This window comes from Cavia porcellus, unplaced genomic scaffold (assembly GCF_034190915.1).
Source record: "Cavia porcellus strain 051 isolate PalLab524CR breed Dunkin Hartley unplaced genomic scaffold, mCavPor4.1 scaffold_1, whole genome shotgun sequence".
Lineage (NCBI taxonomy): Eukaryota > Metazoa > Chordata > Mammalia > Rodentia > Caviidae > Cavia > Cavia porcellus.
This window is the reverse complement of record NW_026947484.1, coordinates 103,244,678-103,265,735: the sequence shown is the minus strand read 5'-3', so window position 1 is coordinate 103,265,735 and position 21,058 is coordinate 103,244,678. Positions and strand designations below refer to the sequence as shown.

The 21,058-nt window shown below is 34.0% G+C and overlaps 1 protein-coding gene across 35 annotated transcripts in view; it reads left to right on the top strand.

Moving 5' to 3' along the window:
• The window catches only part of Lingo2 (leucine rich repeat and Ig domain containing 2), a 1,124,971-nt gene that overhangs the window by 306,393 nt on the left and 797,520 nt on the right, over positions 1 to 21,058 (top strand). For 14 of the 35 annotated variants that reach the window (XM_063252226.1, XM_063252236.1, XM_063252279.1 and 11 more), the window contains 2 exons: positions 14,418 to 14,500; positions 16,472 to 16,543. The exons of 11 other annotated variants lie outside the window; for them this stretch is intronic. The gene's annotated coding sequence lies outside the window, so the exon portion shown is untranslated. Of the gene's footprint in view, positions 1 to 4,283; positions 4,361 to 14,417; positions 14,501 to 16,471; positions 16,544 to 21,058 lie in introns of all 35 variants that reach the window. 10 more of the 35 variants (XM_063252336.1, XM_063252329.1, XM_063252351.1 and 7 more) reach the window with 3 other exon arrangements.

The following is a 21,058-nucleotide window of genomic DNA, read 5'->3' as shown; positions in this document are numbered from 1 at the left end:
AAAACAATGGAGCAAAATTGGGTAAATTCAACTGTAAAAAGTGTTCTAACTAGCTCATCTGCTATAATTCTATTTTAATGTCTAAAAATGTGAAAGGACAAAAAGTATTGCAAAATATTCCTTCAACTTTTGCTGTTCTACAGTACTGTTTTTATTGGTTCATAGGTACCAAGCTTTATACAAACTGTGAAGTGCTGTGGATTTCTTTGTGAATCACCATATCTGAGCTAATGTGGTGGTGGTTTACAAAGTAATTCATAGTGCTTCACAGGTGCTTCTGCAATTGATCTGCACCTCGAAGCCTAGGATCATTTTACTGAGCCATTAAGAACAAACATTTTGTTTTTATAAAAGGTCAAGAGATCCCCAGTGATTATACTACAAAATTCTTTCATTGGATGTTTGAAGGTCAAAACTATGTGAAACACTCAGAAATTAATGGTTACTTTACCTAAATATACATGTTTTACATTGTTGTTCTCCTTTTTTCTGAAAATTCTGTACTTGTCTTTTTCCAAAATTTGTAACAATAATTAATTAGATATCATGATGTATCAGAAACAAATCCATGAAATTAACATTGCAAAATATCAATCTACCACTTTGATATTTAAAAATTAGTTTTATTTGGATTATTATTTATGTATTCCTACATAATTACAATAAATAAAGCTTATACCCAATGAATATATTAATTAAATGACTTGATTACTGAATTATCAAGTTCATTGTATCATTATGATCCAGTGGATTTTTAAATGATCAAAATTTAATTTCATTCAAACTAGAAAAATATTGTTGTGGGAAAACAAATACCCTTAATATGTAAAATCATGCAATATATTAAGACAGGTATTTTTGGAAGATTTATTTATGGCTTTTCTCTGTTGAATAAATGAAACTAGTTTCTATGGTTTCATCTTATGATGGAAAATATTGAGTAACCTTTACAGGGTCACAAAGACTAATTATCTGCTGGAATATTAATTATCCAATTTCCATTGTACATTAACATGAACTTTGTGAACATTTTCATCATTATGATTACTTTGTCGGGTTGATTTCTGAACCATCAATCAAATTGTTGGTAGTTAATTATTTTAATAAACAATTTGAGCTCCAAATAGTTATTCTGATTTTAGAATACCTTTTTTGCTTAAAGGACCAGAATGTAGGTTTTGTCTTGAGAATTTGTAAACTTTCATTTCTTAAGAGACATTATTCTAAGTGATAATGATGGAGTTTCCTGAAATTCTTCTGGATCACCTGTAAATAATCCTGATATTCCTCATGATTTTATTTTTGTCTTATGCTGAAGTTATGCATGCAAGCTATAAGACTGGGTGAATTTAAATAAATAATCATGTTAAGTTATTAAGCCTTTCTGTTCCATAAAGTTAGTATACTATTTTAATCATATATATATACATATATACATATATGTATATATATTTTTTTTCCAAAATGGTTACTCAGTATGCTTATAACATTAAAAAATATAAATACTGTTAGAAATACTTTACAGAATTATCTTTCTAAGTTTAAAATATGATTCAAACATGTTATTCTAATTTCTTTCTCTTTAATTCAACAACGTTTATACTTAGCATTCCTTCCCCCAGAACATGTACAGTTATGGCCTTGTTTCTTCTCAGGACTATGCATTCATAAGCCAGCTCCTCATAGCTGCAGGGTTTTCAGTGTTTCTGGTGGGAGTTCCCTTTCTGATAGATGGGGATAGGCACAAGATGAGTCTGAGAAGACAGGTTTCTGAGATCCGTTTGTCCTAGAGCACTCTGAGAATTCTGCCTTATGAAGACACAACTTTAAAGCTTATATACTAATGACAATATTTGAAATGCTTATAAATAGAGAAGAAAGTCATAGTATTTTTGTTTTATAGAACTTTTGAGTTACTGAAGGTAAAATGGGATTCTTTAACATTGCCTCATAATCATCTATCTGCACCTGTATAATACTTCTAATGTTAAACCATATATATTTATCTTGATGGTGTTTTTTCATTCTTAAATGAAGTCAGTCTTAGAAACAATATATTAATTTTGACTTCAGTTTTCAACGGAATATATGCTGAAACCTGCTGCTGTTTGACACAGAGTTAGGATCAAACTCTTCTAACTTTTGTGAGAACAATATAAGGATAACTTTTTAAAATGAGTGTATTGGCCAGAAAACAGAACAGGTGAATTTTGTAAATAGAGGGGTCTGTTTTAAGATACGGGCTTATTAAACTGTGGAGACATTGGAGGTCCAATAACAGGACAGGACAGCAGCTGGGAGTTCTGCAAGCTGCGGCGCCCATATTTAGAGGCAGTCTTCTGCCAGGATTCTTTCCTGCTCTGGGACAGTCTTTGTTCGAGTAGGCTTGTCACGTAACATTTGAAGTCTGGTCACATTATTGGAATAGAATGTGCTAAAGGCCATTGATTTAAACGTTATGCTCATCAAAAATCACTTTCACAGAAATATCAGAGAAATGTTCAGTCATATATTTGGACACCATAGTGTAGCCAAGTTGACAAATTTAACTTTTATAAATAACAGTGAGAATATTATTTTTTTCAAATACCTAAAATTTTAACATTAAAATAGAAAATCAATATTTCTCCTAAGATTTTTTCTTTGTTTTTGTTCGTGTGTGTTTAGTTTTATGAGGCTGGGTTTCTGTATGTAGGTAGTCTAGGCTGACCTTAAACTCACAATGTAGTTGCTGCTGGCCTCAAACTCATGGTAATCATCTTCAATTTTCCAAGTGCTTGGGTTATAACCATGTGCCACCATGCTCATGCCTGGCCTCTAAGATTGTCCTAATTATTTTTGACAATTTATCTCTGGTATGTGGAGATTAATATATTTGTGTTTCATTTAAGGCATTGACAATTTAGTTAGTTTATAACCGTCTCTTTGGTTGTTTTTGTAGTTAAAATGTTCTTGATCTCAAAAAATTATAGAAATAATTGCAGTGTATTCATGATTTATTAAATGCGCTAGTTTTTTATACAATTTTAATATTTTTGAGTGAGTGCATGAATTTTATATCCTTTTCATATTAATAAAATTCTCATTTTTTAATGTTCCTTTCTGAAATTGTAGTACCTAATATACTGTAGGTAGCAAATCAATATTTGCTGAGTGATGTGTTAATGGAATTTCAATATTACTATTGTTAAAAATGCACTTTCTCAATGGTCATATACAGATTAAAAACTGTTTTGCTACTTTGTCTGTGACCCTAGTTTTCATTAAGGTAAACAATTTTCTACTGCATATATTGCATTCATGGAAAACTTCCAACATGAATAAAGCAGCCATGTTATCTGAAAACTGATGAAAGGAAGAAAAAAGTGGGGAAATTTACTAGCATAATTGAATGTCACATAAAATGTAATTGAAGCATTTAGATAAAGGGACTTTTTATCAATCTATGAGTTTTAAAAGTTCAGTTCATTTGGATGCTTACTTTTAAAAGTACTTCAGCTGAATTACTTGAATTTTGAAGATATTAGCTGTGTACTAATTAGCAGTTAGTAGAATATCAACCTTTTATTTTCATGTGGGTGTACTTAAGTGGGTAACTGAGCAGCACTGTAATCAGTGTCCTAATTTCATCTCCTTGAGAGACTGTACTTTATAGCCTGCTCCCCAAATAATAATTAGAGAAGTAAATTAAATCTCTGCAGTTCTTCTTTAGAAAATAATGTGGTGAACCATAAGCAAAAAGAAGAATGGGAAAAGTAAACAAAGTTTTCTTTAGGAAACAAACTATGATTTGAAGAGATCTTGATTTTTTCCAGGCTATATATTTATATCATCCATCTCATTCAATCTCTAAATTGAGTATTACTGTTCCATTTTACAGATGAAAGACTGAAAATACCCTAACTTCTAAATCCCTGCTTTATGTTATGATACTCTGTCTGTTGATATTCAGTAGTTCCAGGGATAAAAATGTATAACATACAAAAAAGGAAATTCTACGGTAGAAAAATAATTACAAAAGGTACATGGAGAAAATGCTTCTCCCTGATACCATCAGATTCATTGTTAAATGTGTAGTTCACTGTGAGGAAACTAACTTCTTAATTTTATGTGAAACGAGGTACTATGAAATGTTTATGTAATGATTTTTTTCAGTTTCTACTAGCACAAAGTCTACAAGTAGTCTAGTAATTAGGCAGATAAGTATTTTCATGTGAGGTAAATGTGTTAACTTCAGATAACCATTATACTAGTTAAACTTAAATAAGACTTTCCATTTCCAGATGATCCTAGCATTGCAGAGACTGCAACACAGGTGCAGAAATGGAGTCCTTTGATGACGAGCAGGTAAACAAACTAGGTATGCTGCTGGGCTGAAAAGATAGAGCTCTGGAAACAAATGAGACTCTCGTGGTTATAGGATAGCAAGTTTGTTTACCAGACAGCACGATTAGATTATTGTGGGTAGGGAGCATACCTGAATATCCAGAATGATAGAATTGTATAATTGGAAAAATCTTCCAAATTGATTCTTAACTATTCATCTGCCTGAGAACTGCTGAGTTAAAACTGTGTGAGGACAAAAATGTCAGAATTCTTAGAGAAGAACAGAATACCATAAAATCAGTATGGAATTACGTAAAACCCAAGGAAGAAAAATCTTTACAACTGAGATTAAAAAGCATCTTTCTCTTTTTAAAGTAATAGTTACCATGGAAACAGCGGGCAGGGCCTGAGTGCTTGGGGTACCTACTTGGAGCTCAGGTTTACAGAAAATATCTGTCAAAGAAAGTACATATGCCTGTTTAGTTATTCAGAGCTAAGAAGCCAAAAATCGAATGAAAAAAAAAAAAAAAAAACACCTATAACAGTGTTATAATGTGAGCCACATAAAATATCTGGTTTCCACTTGAAAATTAAATTAAAACATTAAAAAGGGGGAAAACATCAAATTAAATTTTATAATATACTTTCTTTAAATCACCAGATCCACATTATCATTATTATCTCAAAAGTAGTCAGTGTATAAAATAATGGCCTGTATTTTTTTTTTCAGCCCTAAGTCTTTAGGATTTGATATGTATATATTGTGTACTTTCAGCATATCTGTTTGGACTAGCTATAAATCACTTGCCTGAAAGTTGCATTTGCTTGGTAGTTATGGCATTGTACAGTATGCATTTATGGGAGACATTTAAATAGGGGTCTAAAACCTCATGTATGTAACTCAGACTACTTTGGCGGTCTTCCTAAAGTACCTGGTAGGAGGGAGAGCTTAGCAACATGAGTTACTGAATCACTCTGCATAGGTAAATCTGGCTCACATCACTTTTCTATGCCGCAGTTTGCTCATCTGTAAAAATAGAAAATAACATTTGTCTCATTTGTTATGAATATTAAAAAGGTATATGAAGCAAAGTTTCTATAAACACATAATAAATGTTCGAAATACACAGCTTATGGTTGTTTCTATTGTTATAACCTGGCTTTTGTTGAAACTCTTAAGATTCACTTCTGCACTCCTTTGTTTTTTCTAGGAAATTTGGTTCATTCCAAGCGCTTGAGTTCCTGTCTCTGTGGAAATTCATAAATTTTTATATGTATCTCTGATTTCTTATTTCCACACGCAAACAACAAATACCATCCTAAAAGATCTACTTAGATCACTCAAAATATCTCAGTGTCTACATATTTAAGCTAGAACTCTCAATCACTTTCTGTGAATTCTGCACATTTGCAAATAAAGGAACAAAAAGAGAAATTATACTTTTTGTGACAGAAATAAAAATCTGTACACAGGACAAGCCTGAAACTTAGAGATCATCCTGAATTTACCATCTTTGGCTTCCAGTCAAGTAATTTCCTTTAAAATTCTTAAATTTATCATCTCAGCATGTCAGCCATTAGAGCTTAGCCATATTTCTGAGATGTTACAGCACCTTCCTAAGTGTTTGTTTTCACTTTTTAAAAATTTCAAGTGTCATTATTTTACTTTTTTTAAAACTTCAATTTTTTAAAGCTTCAATAATTTCTCTTGTGCTCAAAAATTAGTGACCAAATTATTTTATGTGTTCCAAAATTTAGCATCTCCTAACTTTTAATTCTGCTCTAAACTGTAGAAACAGTGAATTACTATCTGTTCCCTGTGTGTTGCCAGGTGTGCAGAAGCTAATGCATTTGTTTAGAATTTTCTTTTCTCACTGGTTGCCCTACTTAATTCTTATCATCAGTCAGCAGTTCAAATGTCACCTCTTTGGTGTGCTGCAGGTAAATCTCTGATTTCTGTGTCACAGTGTATAAGGCAGTACAGCTTCATGAGAAAAGGCACCTTTATTTTATTATTTCACTATTATATTTTCATCCTGAAATATAGTTTCTGTTATATAGAGGAAATTCAATACATGTTTGGAAAGAACATCAAGAATTAAAAACAATATTAGAGTGGATACAAAACACAAAATATTCATAGAAATGAAACAATTCTCATTATAACAAATTTGTTGCTGTAACAAAATTCTCTTCTCCTGAGATACTGCTTGCATAGAACTGTGACTATTGCTATTACCTTTGTACTTCCTATTCATTGAAGCTGCTATAACTAGTCCTACCTTCTTTCCCAAAGTGTAGCAGGAGCTGTTCCACGACTCTTGATTTATCTCCAAATAACCGTCTTAGGAGTTTCTGCTTCTCAGTTATCTTGTTTACATTCTAATCAAAGTCCGAAAGAGAATGTTTTAACTCTGCTTCTGCCTAGGGCCCTTCGGACCAGTCCAAATAGAAAGCTAACATATTGCTGCAGAAAAGAGTAGTCAGAGATGAGAGGGGGAACCCAAGAGGTTGATCTCTAATGTCTCAGAGCAAACTAGAATTGCCTAAACCAGTTAGAGATGTGGAGACTCAATGTATTGCATCGGGGATGGATAGTGCCAGGTGGAGCTAAAGGCATCTAGGTTAAAATAACTCATCAAATGTTTTATTCTTATGAAAGAATCAAAGTTAGAATAATTTTTGTATGTGTCTGTGGCACTTATCATGTTACATTTATTGTGGCATATGTGTAAATCATTAATTTGCAGCAGTGAGAGGAAAGATTTGAATAACTAAAATGCACAAAAATGAATAGCATGCAGGTGATTAATTTATGTATACTATATAACCTACCTGTTTGTTAAACATTTGTGCAGCTTCAGAATTAAAAATGTAGATATCTGCATCTTACAAAGACTTTTACATATTGGTGATAAAAGCAGCATACATAGCAGATGGCTTTTGTTTTAGAAAGCATTACTCTACTGCCACATCTTTTCATTACAGCAGATTCCAACACTCTATTAAAGGCTGCTGTTTTCAAAACTCCATTTGACTGTATTCTAAATCTATAAACAGAGTGCTCTCTCTGTTCTCTCATTCCATTGGTGCAGTTTGCAATTTTCTGCTTCCTGTTCTGTGCCTTGGATCATCTCAAATAGGCTGCATCAGGGCAATCAGACTTTTTTTTCAATCAGACATTTTTAAAACCACCTTAGAAAATATGCAGTGATAGAGAAGAACACCCCTTAAAGAGCCAGGGTTCAACCATCTGAAGGAAATCTGAGACTATACAATCAATTGGGAGGCTGAGTCCGTTCATATTTTAATACCATTCATGACTCCATTGATAATTATGGTTTGAAACAGAATTACTTAACATACACTAATTTTAAGTCTGCATTCATTTGGAAGTAAAGTTCTGTTTGCAATTTAATTTTTTTTTTTATAGTTGGGAAGCAGTTTTCTATTACTGGCTCAGTTATGTGACTCCTAAATTATTTGTGCCAGAGAACATAATGTTGAATTTGCAAGTGTTAGCAGCCAACCGTTGTCTTTGAAATTCCACAGTATGAAGTTCTAGGATTGAATATGCTGATATTTATTCTTGCTTCTAGTTAGAAAACTTGTCAGTTACTTGGATTTTGAAAGCTGAAAATCTGTGGTAATTCTGTCATACACAAATTGTATTTTAAAAATCCTAAATAACAAGTTAAGTACTTCTAGCTAAAGACATAACATTATTCATGTTTATATATTTAAATACTGTGGATAGTGAATACTACCTACTTATTTTCATCACAGGTCAGTATAAGTACATTGCAACTCTGTTGAAATTCTATTTATCAATGATTATTTTCAACCTATAAGCTTATTTATAAAAACTTCAAGACCGTGACATTAAAACACAAGCACACTTTTCCTAAATGCTAGTTTTCTCACTTAATCTTCTTTCACACTATTTCATATTTGCTGACAATATGTGTGTGCTGGCTGTCAAGAACAAGGTATCATAACTTAGTAGTTTTGTATCTATGATCTTCCTCAGCCTTCAAATGAGAATCAAACCTGCAGATCTGTACTTGAACTGTCTCTTAAGTTTTCTATCCCCTTTATTCCCTGGTTTACCTTTAATCTCTGTGTTGGTGCAGGCTTACATCTAGATTCTCACCGTGTTTTCATTACTGTTCACTCAGTTTCCAGCTTCTCTTCACCTCTCAGTCTACACTAGCACCAGAATCATACCTTAGCTCCTGTCATATTTCTTATTTATACTGATGAACTTCATGTGCTAAACAGGACAAAATGCAAAGGGTTTTTTGATCTTTGTAAATGTTACACCTTTTATTTTCAGAGTAGTTTCAATACTTCGACATCTTTCCCTCACACTTGCGCACCAACAGCCCTCCTTTCCATGTCTAACTTTCAAATTCCTAACTTTCAAATTCCTATCATGATTAAAAATGCAAAAGAATTTTCTTTTTGTGTTGGAAAATGAACTCAAGATCTCGCGCTTGCCAGGCAGGCACTGTGCGGCTGAGCTATTTCCTCTGCCCAAGAGGTATAATTAAATTTCCTTAATTCCTACGTATAAAACTAATTCACTATGCCTCCACAGTGCTGTGTGCATGACAATACTGTGAATACCTACATAACAGTAGTTATACTTGAAAGTTCTAACTAGTGAACTTCTCAGGGTCAGAGACATACCTTGGTCATTTTATTAGCATGATACTTAACCTAAATATTAATAATAGGAAGCAGTATTGAGCATTTCATAAATAATGATCTTAAATCTATTTCTCAACAATGCACTGTTGATATTTTGGATCTGATAATTCTTTGTTTTGGTTGGTATCCTCTAGAATATTTAGGATGTTTATCAGCATTTCCATTCTCTACTTATTATGTAGAGACAGCAGTAGTTTTCCCCCATGTTTGACACTGGAAAGAGTCTCCTCATTGCCGCATGTCCCTTGGTTGTGGAGGAGGGACTTCTTTCTTTCATTTGAGAACAATTACCTTATATAAATTATTTCATAGTGAATATTCCCAACTCCCCTAAATACCACAATAGATATTTGTTTGTTGTGTTTCCTCTTCTTTGAAAGAGAAAACTGTGGCTTGGTTTATACAGATGGGAGACTGAGACATTGATGTAAACCACTGGTATCTCTGGAGCATGCAATCCTGATGGCTAAAATGCATTTCACCCTAATCCTTAGCTACTGAATTTCCATGTCTGTAATATCTGAAAACTATTTTATTTCTTAGTAATATACTATGAAACAAAGTTTTAATTTACTCTAATATCGGATGAGTAATTTTCTACAAAATGAGCTCAAGGTTTTAAAACTGAATGTGATAAGACACAGTGCACATATGTGTATGACTAGTACTCCGTGGAGTTTCAAAGTATCTTTATATATCTGCAGCCCAGTTCCTGATCACCATACAGTCTCTCTGCATAACACCCAATGCATAAAGATGTGGAAACCCAGAATGAAAATTTAAATTGAAAATAACTTATAAACAAATTGCTATGTTAGAAACAAGATGCATCTGCGAAGTGTTCACAGGAGTAGGAGCTGGTGGCCTGGCTCCAGTCTGCCACGCTCTGAATGTCTGCTAGTCCTAGCCTCCTCCTCTGAGAAGTGGAGATCCAATTACATGTTGGTCACCGTGTATATGAGCAATGCAAGCACATATATATATATATATATATATATATATATATATACACACTGGCTTAGTCAAGCAAAGGATGTGTTATAAGAAAATTTCTATTGTTTTGTAGACTAGCAGAAATTTTGCTTATAAACTGAAAACTGTCCTTTTGAGATTATTATTATCATTAACACATTAATGATTTTGTTTCATTATAATATTTTCATCATGCTGTTACAGAGAAGTAATTCCTAACCTGTTAGATGTGCTGAGTTTGTGTCTTGTGGATCTGAAAAATGGACTCAAGGACAAAAGAGGTTAGGAATAGGAAAAAAAATATTACAAGAAAGCTCCTAAGAGGCAGAGAAGTACTCAAAGTGGTTTGCCACTAAGGTTCTAGGTGTTGTTATACAAGAGAATCACATCACAATTTACCTAGGTCAAACTATAATCAACCTATAGGATTACAAGTGTAGTCTTTTAGGTATACTGATCCAACAGAAAAACAAGGTACATAGCAAGGATATCTTGTAGGAGAACAAAACCGATTCTAGAAAGGTTTGAGGTTCAAAGTGTTCAGGTCTTCTGTATGTTTGTTACATTTTTTTCTATGTGTTTGTTATATTGTTCAGGCTTAATGGACCAGATGGTATCATTTAAACCAGGTCTGAGTTGTTGTTTATCCCTAAGGAAGCTTTTAGTTCTCCCTGCTGTGTCTCCATTTTGGGGGCCCACTATTTATGAACTTTATCCTCAGCCATAGATCTGCTTTGCCTTACGTCCGTTCTGACTCTGTCTTGGGCGTGGTCTCCTCCTAGCTGCCTGTCAATCTCTCCCTAAGTGCCCTATGACATAGATCATATCTGTCCACTGTCCTACCCTTGATCCCTGCTGCCCCTTCCCAGCATCCTTTCCAGTCCCTAGAAATGCTCCTTCATTTTTGTCTGTCCCCTGTCCATACTCCAAATCTAGTGATGATTATTTCCTTCTGTTCCTACGAGTTTGACATACTAGTTTTCATAAATCAGGAAGAGTATGGGATTTTTTTTTTCTGTATCTGACTTGCTTCATTCGCATAATATTCTCTATTTCTATAGATGTTAAAAATGACAGCACTTCATTATTTTTATGCCTGAGTAATATTTCATTATGATAAAATATGCCACATTTTCTTTATTTGATGCAGGTGCAAATCTGTGGCACATATTACTTTAATTTTTATGATACAAGATGTTAACGTATAATTGTTTTTTCTAAACTAAAACCTCTATATGCAGGTCTAATTGCAGTCTTGGTACTTTTCAATAATTAAGTGGGTTTTGGGACTCATTTTGGGCACTTGGTCTCTTAAAGGTCCACCATCACTGATATAGTGATTTGCTGAACAGTATTTACACTGATTCCATAATTTGGTTAATGTGAGTGCTGAAAAAATGTCGAGGGGTAAGAATTTTTTGGTATAAATACTTTATCTTTTTTTTGTTACATACCCATTATAGAAATTACTAGATCGGGCAGAAGTTCTATTTTTACTATTTTGAAGAATCTTCATTTAATTTTCCATAATGAATGTACCAATTTATATTACTACTAGCAGTCTGTTGGTTCCCTTTTCATCAAATTCTTCCTAGTGTTTATTTCTAGTCTTTTTGATGTCAGCTATTACAACAGGGGTGCAATGTATCATTGGGGTATTAATTTGCAGATTTTGAGCTTAGTTTTAATAGTTATATGCTTTATTAGCGTAACGATAGTATATAGGAACCATCCTGCTCACTTCATCCTGATCTGGGATAAGTCATCTTATATTGAAAAAGTACCCAGAATAGCAGCTCCAGCACTTACATTTGGATGGTTCTACATATTTTAGTTGTTATCATAATTTTTTTCAATAAGGTAATATTTAGGAGATGCCAGAGATTTTAGTTATTTTATTTAGTTTTCCCCAGGAAAGAAGCTTAATATGAATGGGTATGTATGTTTACATATGTACATAATAATTCTCTCTTTTTATTAAGTGATTATTCATACATTTTTATTACAATATTAATTCAATTAAAATAATAAAAAGTGGCACAATTTCTACAGTGACAGTAATAGTATTCTAGAAGTTTTAAATACTACAAATGGTGTGGGCTGTTTTATTGTATTTCTTATTCTATGAGTGTTAAATTACCTTTTTCAAGGAGAGCACTTGTTGACTATATTAAGTAGGGGTATATTAAAAATAACCACAGTAGTATGTCCCAGTTGAAGTTCAGAATCAATACATACCCTCCAACCCCTACTGTGAGCTGCACATGAGGGATCTAAGTGTGCACTCTTTATGAGAATTCAGTATGTGATGGTCTGAGGTGGGTATACAGTAATAATATTAGTGATAGGGACTGCAAATATAACAGCATGGGGCTATAATAATCAATTACTTGCAGACTCATCGAAGATCTATCAGCAAGTGGCAAGTGACAAGCTACATTTGGTGGCAGTCTTTATAGTGGGAAGTAGGTTGATAAATTATGCAGCTGTATCTAGTGGTAGACTTAAGTCAGACTCTGACACTTATTTTAGTCTGTATGTACCCCATCTTTTATTTTATTTATCACTTCTGTATCTGGGCCTCTTTTCCATGCTTTTTACTGCCTCAGTCAGTTTTGATAAGGTCACACACTAATCCTAGCTGAAAAGTCAAAACAAAACAAAACAACCCATCACTGTGACTGTGTACTTCTTTGAAATAGAAAGACCCAATGAATCAGCAGAAGATTCTAAGCCAGCCTCCCTTGCCAAAAATTAATGCCAAGATCATACTTGAATTAAAAGTTCATTGCAATAGCTGATTAATGTTGTCCAAGATAGTTTTGTATAATAAATGGTGACCAGCTGTCCAAGGAAATCATGAAGCCTTCAAAATTGCTTTGTCCCAAAGAGAACAAGTACTCTTCATTGAAAGAGAGGGCTTAGAGTTTTTTGAAGAAAAACAATGTGAATATAATGAGCAGAAAATAGTATTGAAAGCCACTACTTTAACAAATGTGTCTGCACTGAAAGCATATTTCTAACTGTATTCCTAAAGCTAAGAAGCCTTTACTGTTAGCTTGAGAATTGATCCTATGTGCTTCTGAGGACATTTTCCATGAACTTTTAGGAGAGGCTGAAGTTCAAAAGGTGGCACCCGTTCCTTTTAGGCCATCACCAAAACTGGAAGAATTGATGAAACAGTGTAATGAAACATTATGACTCAGTTGTAAGAAAGGTTTTTTGTAAGAAAGGTTTAATGAATCATGTGGTATGAAATCCAGATGGTTAAACCTACAAACATTGATAACAAGGCATAATGCTTGTTTTTGTGGAACATATGTTTGGGAGGATATGCATGGGGATATATTATATGCACATTTGTTAGCAACCAACATCACAGCTGCAGAAGTGTTCAAGTCTTTTAAGTAATTATGTATCAAGAAAATTGAATTGGTCTTTTTTTGTTGCTCTATACATGGATGGCATGGGTGCTGTGGGGTAAGTTTCTGGTTTCATTATTTGGGTCAAGTAAGTTCCTTCTCAATGTGAGTCTATGCATTTTGTCATCCATAGAAAACTGGTGGCTATCTGAAAATCTTCTTACCAACATGTTGCATATGTGATTATAGTTACCAAATTAAAGTACATATTCTTAATTCACATCTGTCTGTGAAACTTTGTAAGGAGATAGACACTAGCACATATGTCTTCTCTTTTTTACGTAGTGAAATTGCTTCTTAAAGATAGATCATTGGCCAGAGTTTTTGAGTTATGAGAATCACTACCAAGGTTTTAGAATAAGTTAGCACCGTCTGCACATTTTGGTGACATAGATTAGGTTGCAAAATTATCTTGTCTATGTGACATAATCAACCCATTTAATGAATTGAACCTGTCACAGCAGGGGAAAAAACTGTGTTCAGGTCATCATATAATGGAGATGCATTCAAAGCTAAAGTGGAATTATCAGCTTTAGGTAAATAATGAGATTTTTGACATGTTGGAAAATTTAGCAGAAATTTTGAAAGAGACTTAACCAGGGATAAGATGCTCCATGATCACCTATTTTAGCTTTCAGAAAACTATGAATATTTTATAAATTTCCATTTACAAAAGAACACCAAACTGGGAAGGAGCTGATCCACAAACTATTTGTAAACAAGTCAGGTGAATCAATTTTGGCTAGGATAGAAGAGAATCCGCTACTTAAAGGTTGGCTTAAAGCAAGTTTGAGGCATTCATACTTCCTTAGCTTCTGAATTAAAGGCCAGGAGGAATAATCTGGTATTTCTACAAAAGCACTTAAGAGCTTACTACCATTCTCACCATTCTGTCTTTTAAAGAATTTTTTTTGTAGTGATAGTACATGAGATCACAGAGTACACTGCACATAAGTAACACACTTTGTCTCCCATCATCCCCAGATGTGACCGTCTCCCATCATCCCCAGATGTGACCATTGAGTTACAGGAAATCAGCTCAGGGCTTCCACTAGTTCTGCCCTATGGTGAGTTTAATAATCATTTCATATGTTATAATGTAATAATAGAAATAAAATGCATGGTAAAGTTCGTGCATTTGAATCATCCAAACTTCACCCTTTCCTTCTTCCAGGGAAGACTTGTGTTCCCTGAAACCAGTCTCTGGTGCCACAAATTTTGGGGACTACTGCAGTAAAATAGAATCAGAGGTTTCCAAACTAGCCTTTAAGTTCGCCAGTTGTGTTCATTTTGTCCTCAATTGTTTGAATACAAATTGCTACATAGAGCAGTCTTATATAGAAAGTAAATAGCTAATAGGATTCAGGAAGAAATTGCTGAATAATCAGTATATTTACCCAGAAAAATACAAAAACTACCACAGATAGCAAGCCTCTGAAGTTAACCAGGGGTTTACATTTATCTGTCTCTGTTCAGCTAATGTCTTGCCACCTGAATACTATTGATAGTAAGGCATTCATCACAGCCAGCATAGAATTTCTAGATTTTATCATTTACAGGTTAGACTGGACTTGTAAAAATTACTGATGTTGTATTCTTCTACTTGGTTTATCGCCGTTCTGAAACTGGTGAAAAGATGCCTTTATATTGTACCTCGTACTTATAAGGAGAAACTAACTGCAAAAATTGAAGTATCTATTTAATGAAGTACATGTACCTTTTATAGAAAGAGCTGTTTGAAAAGGGAATTGTAGATCTTTAAGTGCTCCTTTATTCAGTCAGTAGGCAGTGGCAACCTGTTCCATATGCCTGGCAATACATTATGTTCTGAGTAATAGAACAGACAGAATATATAGTTATAATTATAAATTGCAAAACACCATGATGAGTACTATAAAATGACCAAAAGTTCCCTCTGTACTTTGATCTGGGTACTGAGATGTTCTGAAACTAGGGAAAGAAAAGGTAAGGAATAAGAATCAATATGTGCTATGTATATGTGCCAATTCCCCCAAATGAACATATTTATTGTGTATCGCAAATATATGCTAATAAAGAGGAAAAGAAGTTGTCTGTATAGTTTGAGTCCTTTTGAAGGATTCAAACATAATTGAGTTATTACAACATAATTGAGTACATAAACAGCCTACAACCACGCAATTCTAATATATTCTTACATCGAAGCTTAAGTCTCAGCCACATAAGCCTCACCTAGTTCCCTGCTGCCAGATCATCAGACCATGTGCCGAAAAGGCAATTGCCCAACCATAATCAAACAACTCATTTTTTAAAGTCACTCATTTTCTTTTCCCTCTCTGTATAAATACTACTTTTTAGTGTTGCAGGACAGAGTGTTCCAAAACTCAACTGTTTCCAATGCTGTTCAATTCATGATTTTTTGTTCAAATAAACTGCTAAATTTAATATTCTGAACATTTTACTTTCACAATACTATAACAAAGGGAGTACAAGATGCTCTGGAAGTGCAGAGGAGGCTGGCCTAACCCAGATGTAATAAGATGCAGTTCAGGTAGATCTCTTGAAAGAAATGTGATGTAAACTCAGAGATGAAGGATGGGTTGGAGTAAAGAAAGGGAAGTCTGAGGTGTACGGAGCAGAAGAGGAGATAATGTTGCAAAGCTGGGGAATGAGAGTTCTATGTAAAAGCTAGAAAAGTTAGTAAGGTAATTGACCAGAGTTCTGTGTAGAAAATTTGGGGCTTAGAAAGTGATTGCATTCTGACCTCAATAAATGGAGTCAACTTTTAACACTGCAAAAGTTTTAGCATCTTCTTTTAATTATTGACTTTGCCATATGTGGGCAAAATGTAAAGGCAATGTGATACTATTAGATTAAAGCTACCAAAATTTCTGGTACATTCTAAAGATAAAGCTTCCTCGTATAATTTAGATCTTATTTTCAAGTGCAATGAGGAGGTGAAATAGACTTCATTCTAGATAAAATGGGTGGTGTTATTGCTGGCTTGTGTGGTGCACTCTCACAGCTGCAGCCTGGTTTTTTGTGTTGTCTCACTCCAGACAGTGTTGCTGAGGGACTGCTTCACTAACAGCTGGAACACAACGGTATCTGCGGTATTGACAGTTTTCCAGGTAAATTTTATTTCTGATTGAGCCCAAATTGATACACTTTTAAATGAAAGCGATTCAGCCTTCTAGTAGAGGTGTTTCACTGAGTTTGTATTTTTAAAAAAGCTGATGATTAAAAATACAATAACTGTAAGATACTTTTGGCCAAGTTTATCTATTGTCAGTAATAGTAAAAAATCTAAGTGTAAAACTCTAGTTTGAATGTTGATACCACCTCTCTTTCCAGGGCTTTATGTTTTCTATCTTGTGCTCAAAACAAGAGAAAGAAGGTAAATGAATTAATTTTATGTAAAGAAAATTTTATTTGGTCTCGGCATATCATAATGCATATTTCAGATTAGGTGATCTAATTGGTTCCCGAACATCATGTCTCCTAATGTGATTACACTGGGGGTTAGAATTTCAAACTGTGAATTCCGGATGGAGCAGACAAAAACATTCATACCACAGGAAGAGAAGAGAAAATGTGAATTTTAACAGACATTTTAAAAAATAAAATCCAGGAAAAAGTGATAACTGGTATAACAGAGATGTTTACAATAAAAATCTGTATACAGTAAATACAAATAATGCTGGTTGGAGGCATCAGTATTGAGTCTCTGTGCATACGATGTACATTTTAAAAACATACATCAGTCATTTCATTCATTTAAATTGTATAATTCAGTGTTTCTTTGTACAGTGACAGAATTATGTCACCACCTGTAGAATCAATTTTAGATAATAACAAGATGAGCATTTTTCCATGTCAATCTCTTTTTATCCTATTCAGAAAGCTCTCTCTCCACTGCCTTTCATATTCACAGGTCATCTCCGCATGTGAGACTTGAAGGAAAGTTGAAATCCTCCTCAGAACACTGACTTGATACAGGCTAGAATTTTATAAACCACAACAAAGCAAAGAGCCTTCTTGAGGAGAGCTGTTTTGTTTAGGACATGACTGGACAGAACAGTTGAAATGGTTATGAGAGCTGTGACATTATCCATTTCACTTCAGTTTCACAATTACGGGATCTGAAACTTTACTGTTACATTCCACAAGACATATAATAAATGTATACTATTTTATGCAAATAACTATCTGAATATGTAAATATTCATTTATTAAACTTTAATGTGGAAAAGATGAGCTATAATGCACATTGGGCCCACGTTAATTTAATTTAATTTTCTGGTCTTGACATGTGACCCTTGGGAGTTGCTTCCAAAGCAGAAAATTGCTTCAGATAATGCTATTGGCTCGGGTGCATTCCATGGGGATAAGAAGCAGGAGAAGAAAGAAAAGACATAATCATAGCTGACAGATGAGAACTGACATAACTGCCCATGAGTCTCACAAGCAGCTTAGATCAAATGATGTTCCATAAATTCAACTTTGTGGTTCCTGTAAAGAATCTAACCTATAAGTTTGACAAAATGGAAAAAAAATGGGTCAAGTCAATGCATATTCTTTATAAGGCAGATCTGCATCAACTTTGGGTTTTTATTCTTAAATTGTGTTGGCCTCTATTGACAGAAATGGTGTATTTCTTTATGATCCTATCAAGACCTGTAGACCGAGGACTGGATTCCTGGTGCTCAGCACTGGTTGAGAGCAAGGAAGCACACAGGTCCAATCTGCAGTGATTTGCATCATTATAAACCAGTTCTTGTCCCTTCCCAAAGACAACAGTATGCATCTTCTTTCCATTATCCTACAGCTTAGCCTGTAGTCACTCTGGCTACTGAAATATGTGTAGTGAGATAATGTTCATTCTTTGACAAACCTGCAAGACCCATCGTCAAACGAGTACAGTGTTGCTCTTTCTGTCTGCCATGGAAGTAGCATCATATCAAATGGAAGCTTTTCATGTTTCTTTTCGTTTTTATACTCTTGAATGAGATATTACTGTTTTTATTTTTATTGATACATGTTTGCAGGACATAATGATTGTGCTTTGTGGAGAAATTGGTTTATGTACATAACACATCTTAATTTAGTTTTCATCCCATTCCCTTCCCCATCCCTACCTGTATCCTCTTATACTTGGTTCCCTTTTCTTTTGCAAAGCTCTATCACCTAATTTCCTACAATCTTATTTTGACATCTTAGGTTTTATTTTTGGTTTCTCGTGTAAGAGAAAGTAAACTATTTAAGCTTGTGTGTCTGATTTATTTCACTTAGCATTTATGATAGCAATGTGATTTCAGTTTTCTACAAATGACTGAGGTTTGTCTTTATGACACAGTAATATTCCATTATGCCTAAATACCATACATTTATTTATTTATTTATTTATTTATTTATTTATTTATTTATTGTGGCTACCATGATTCATTTTGTTATCTTCAAAGTAGTTGTTTATACGTATCAGACATAATTAAATCAAGCAAAAGTAAAAGAATAGTCAGTCAGAGCAAAACAATAAACATAATACAAGCCTTCAAAACAACTGAAAAGCAAATCAACAGTGGCTACCATAATTCATCTTGTTATCTTCAAAATAACTGCCCATACCATCAGCGATAAAAAAATCATATAAAACATAACAGTAAAATCAATCAAAACAAAACAATGAGAGCAACACAGTACTTCAAAACAAGACAATAGGAATATAACAGTGGCTACCATAATGCATCTCGTTATCTTCAAAGTAGCTGCTTATGCCATCAGGCATAATAAAATCAAACAAAACGATATAGATTAAAATCAACCGGAAGAAAATAAGTAAAGCAGTACAAGGCTTTGACACAAGACAATAGGAAATCAGTAATGGCTACTATAATACATTTTGTTATTTTTGAAATAGTTGTCCATGCCATCAAATATGGTAAAAGCACACAAAACAAAACAGAATAAAACCAAAAGAATAATGAAACCAATACAGGTTTTCAAAACAGGATAAGATTAATAATAGCCATCACCTTCCCCTTTAGACATCTCCTCCTTTTTTACCTTCACAATATCTATTGTGCACTTTGGAAACCACTAAATCCTTTAGTTTTTTATACTAGGGAAACCACATGATGTTCACCGATGTGCCTGAACCATCTCACCCATGAGCATGATCTCAAGTTGTATCCATATACCTACAAGAGCCTCAACATTATCTTCTTTTATAGCTTTCCATTGTAGCTTTCCATTGTATAGAGATGCCATATCTTTCCTATCCCTTCTGCTGTTGGTGAGCAAGCTACCCCTACTTTTTTTTTTCCTGATTCCTTGTCATATAGAGTACTATTTTCTCTCCTTTTACTTTTAGTCTATGAATTTCTTTTTTAGTTAAATGTGTTTCTTGGGTAAAGCATATTGGTGGATCTTTGTCTCCTGATCCACTCTACCTGTTTTTCTTTTTATTGGTAAATTGAGGCCAGCTATATTAATGAGTATGGCCCATGTGCACTGGCTCATCTCTGTCATGCTGTTTTCCTGCTGTTGGGCGTTTTTCCTTTCCATTCACTTGTCTGTTCCCCTAGGTGACCCCCCTCTGCCACTGTTCCTGGAACCATCGTCTTTTTTATCTCTCTAGAATGTCCTTCAGTATTCTTTGTCAGATTGGTTTGGTGGTCATGAATTCCTTCAACTGCTTTTTGTGATTGAAGTATCTTGTTTCTTCACTAATTTTTAAAGATAGTTTTTCATTGTGCATCAATCTGGGTTTAGAAGTTTTCTTTTAGGACTTGAAATACTTAACTCCAAGTTCTTCTTGATTTGATAGTTTGTGTTAAGAAGTCTGTGGTAATTCTAATGGGTTTTCCTTTATTGGTGATCAGTTTCTCTTCTCTGACAGCAGGGCCGGCTGCTGCATCCATACCGAGTTGTTTACCTATGGGCAGTGTCTTCCCGATGGCTGCTGGAGTGTGCCAATACCATAATTTTTTTTTAACTCATTCATGATATAGGCTTCTTTCTTGGAGTAAGATGGAATAACAGTATTGTTTTAATTTGCATTTTGAGTGGGTTATTAATCTTGGTTTTGTTAACATTGAGTTTTTTGTTGTTATTGTATCTCACAAGACCTAATTCACATTCACAGAATAGAAATAGGAAAGATAAATACAGTGTGAAGAACAAAATTAAGTCCAATGATGGTTACTAAAATTATTGTGTCAGTAGCTGGACATGCTCAAGAACAGGAAACAAAGTAAAAATCTAGTGAAAACAATGACAATTACTATGTTCAGGGTTGAATTTACCACCATCTAATTTGTCTCTCTCTTTAACTCCTGTGATATCTGGTAGGTGAGTGTATCATTTTCCAATGATTCTCCACTTCTACTTCATATATTACTATCATTGAAGAAGGAAAAATGCCTTAAAGAACTAATAAATCAGAGCTATTAAAAGTGATTGTTCTAGAACAGAGATAGATTAATGGCAAAGAGCATTTTAAGCAAATCATTCCATTCTTGGTCTCCACTTGTTCTGTCCCTCCTATCTGGAGGTAGTGGAGAGACATATCAGTGTAATTCATAGCAAGAGGTCTTTAAGTGCAAAAGAATCAGCACACTGATTACAGCAAAAAGCTGATACCTTTA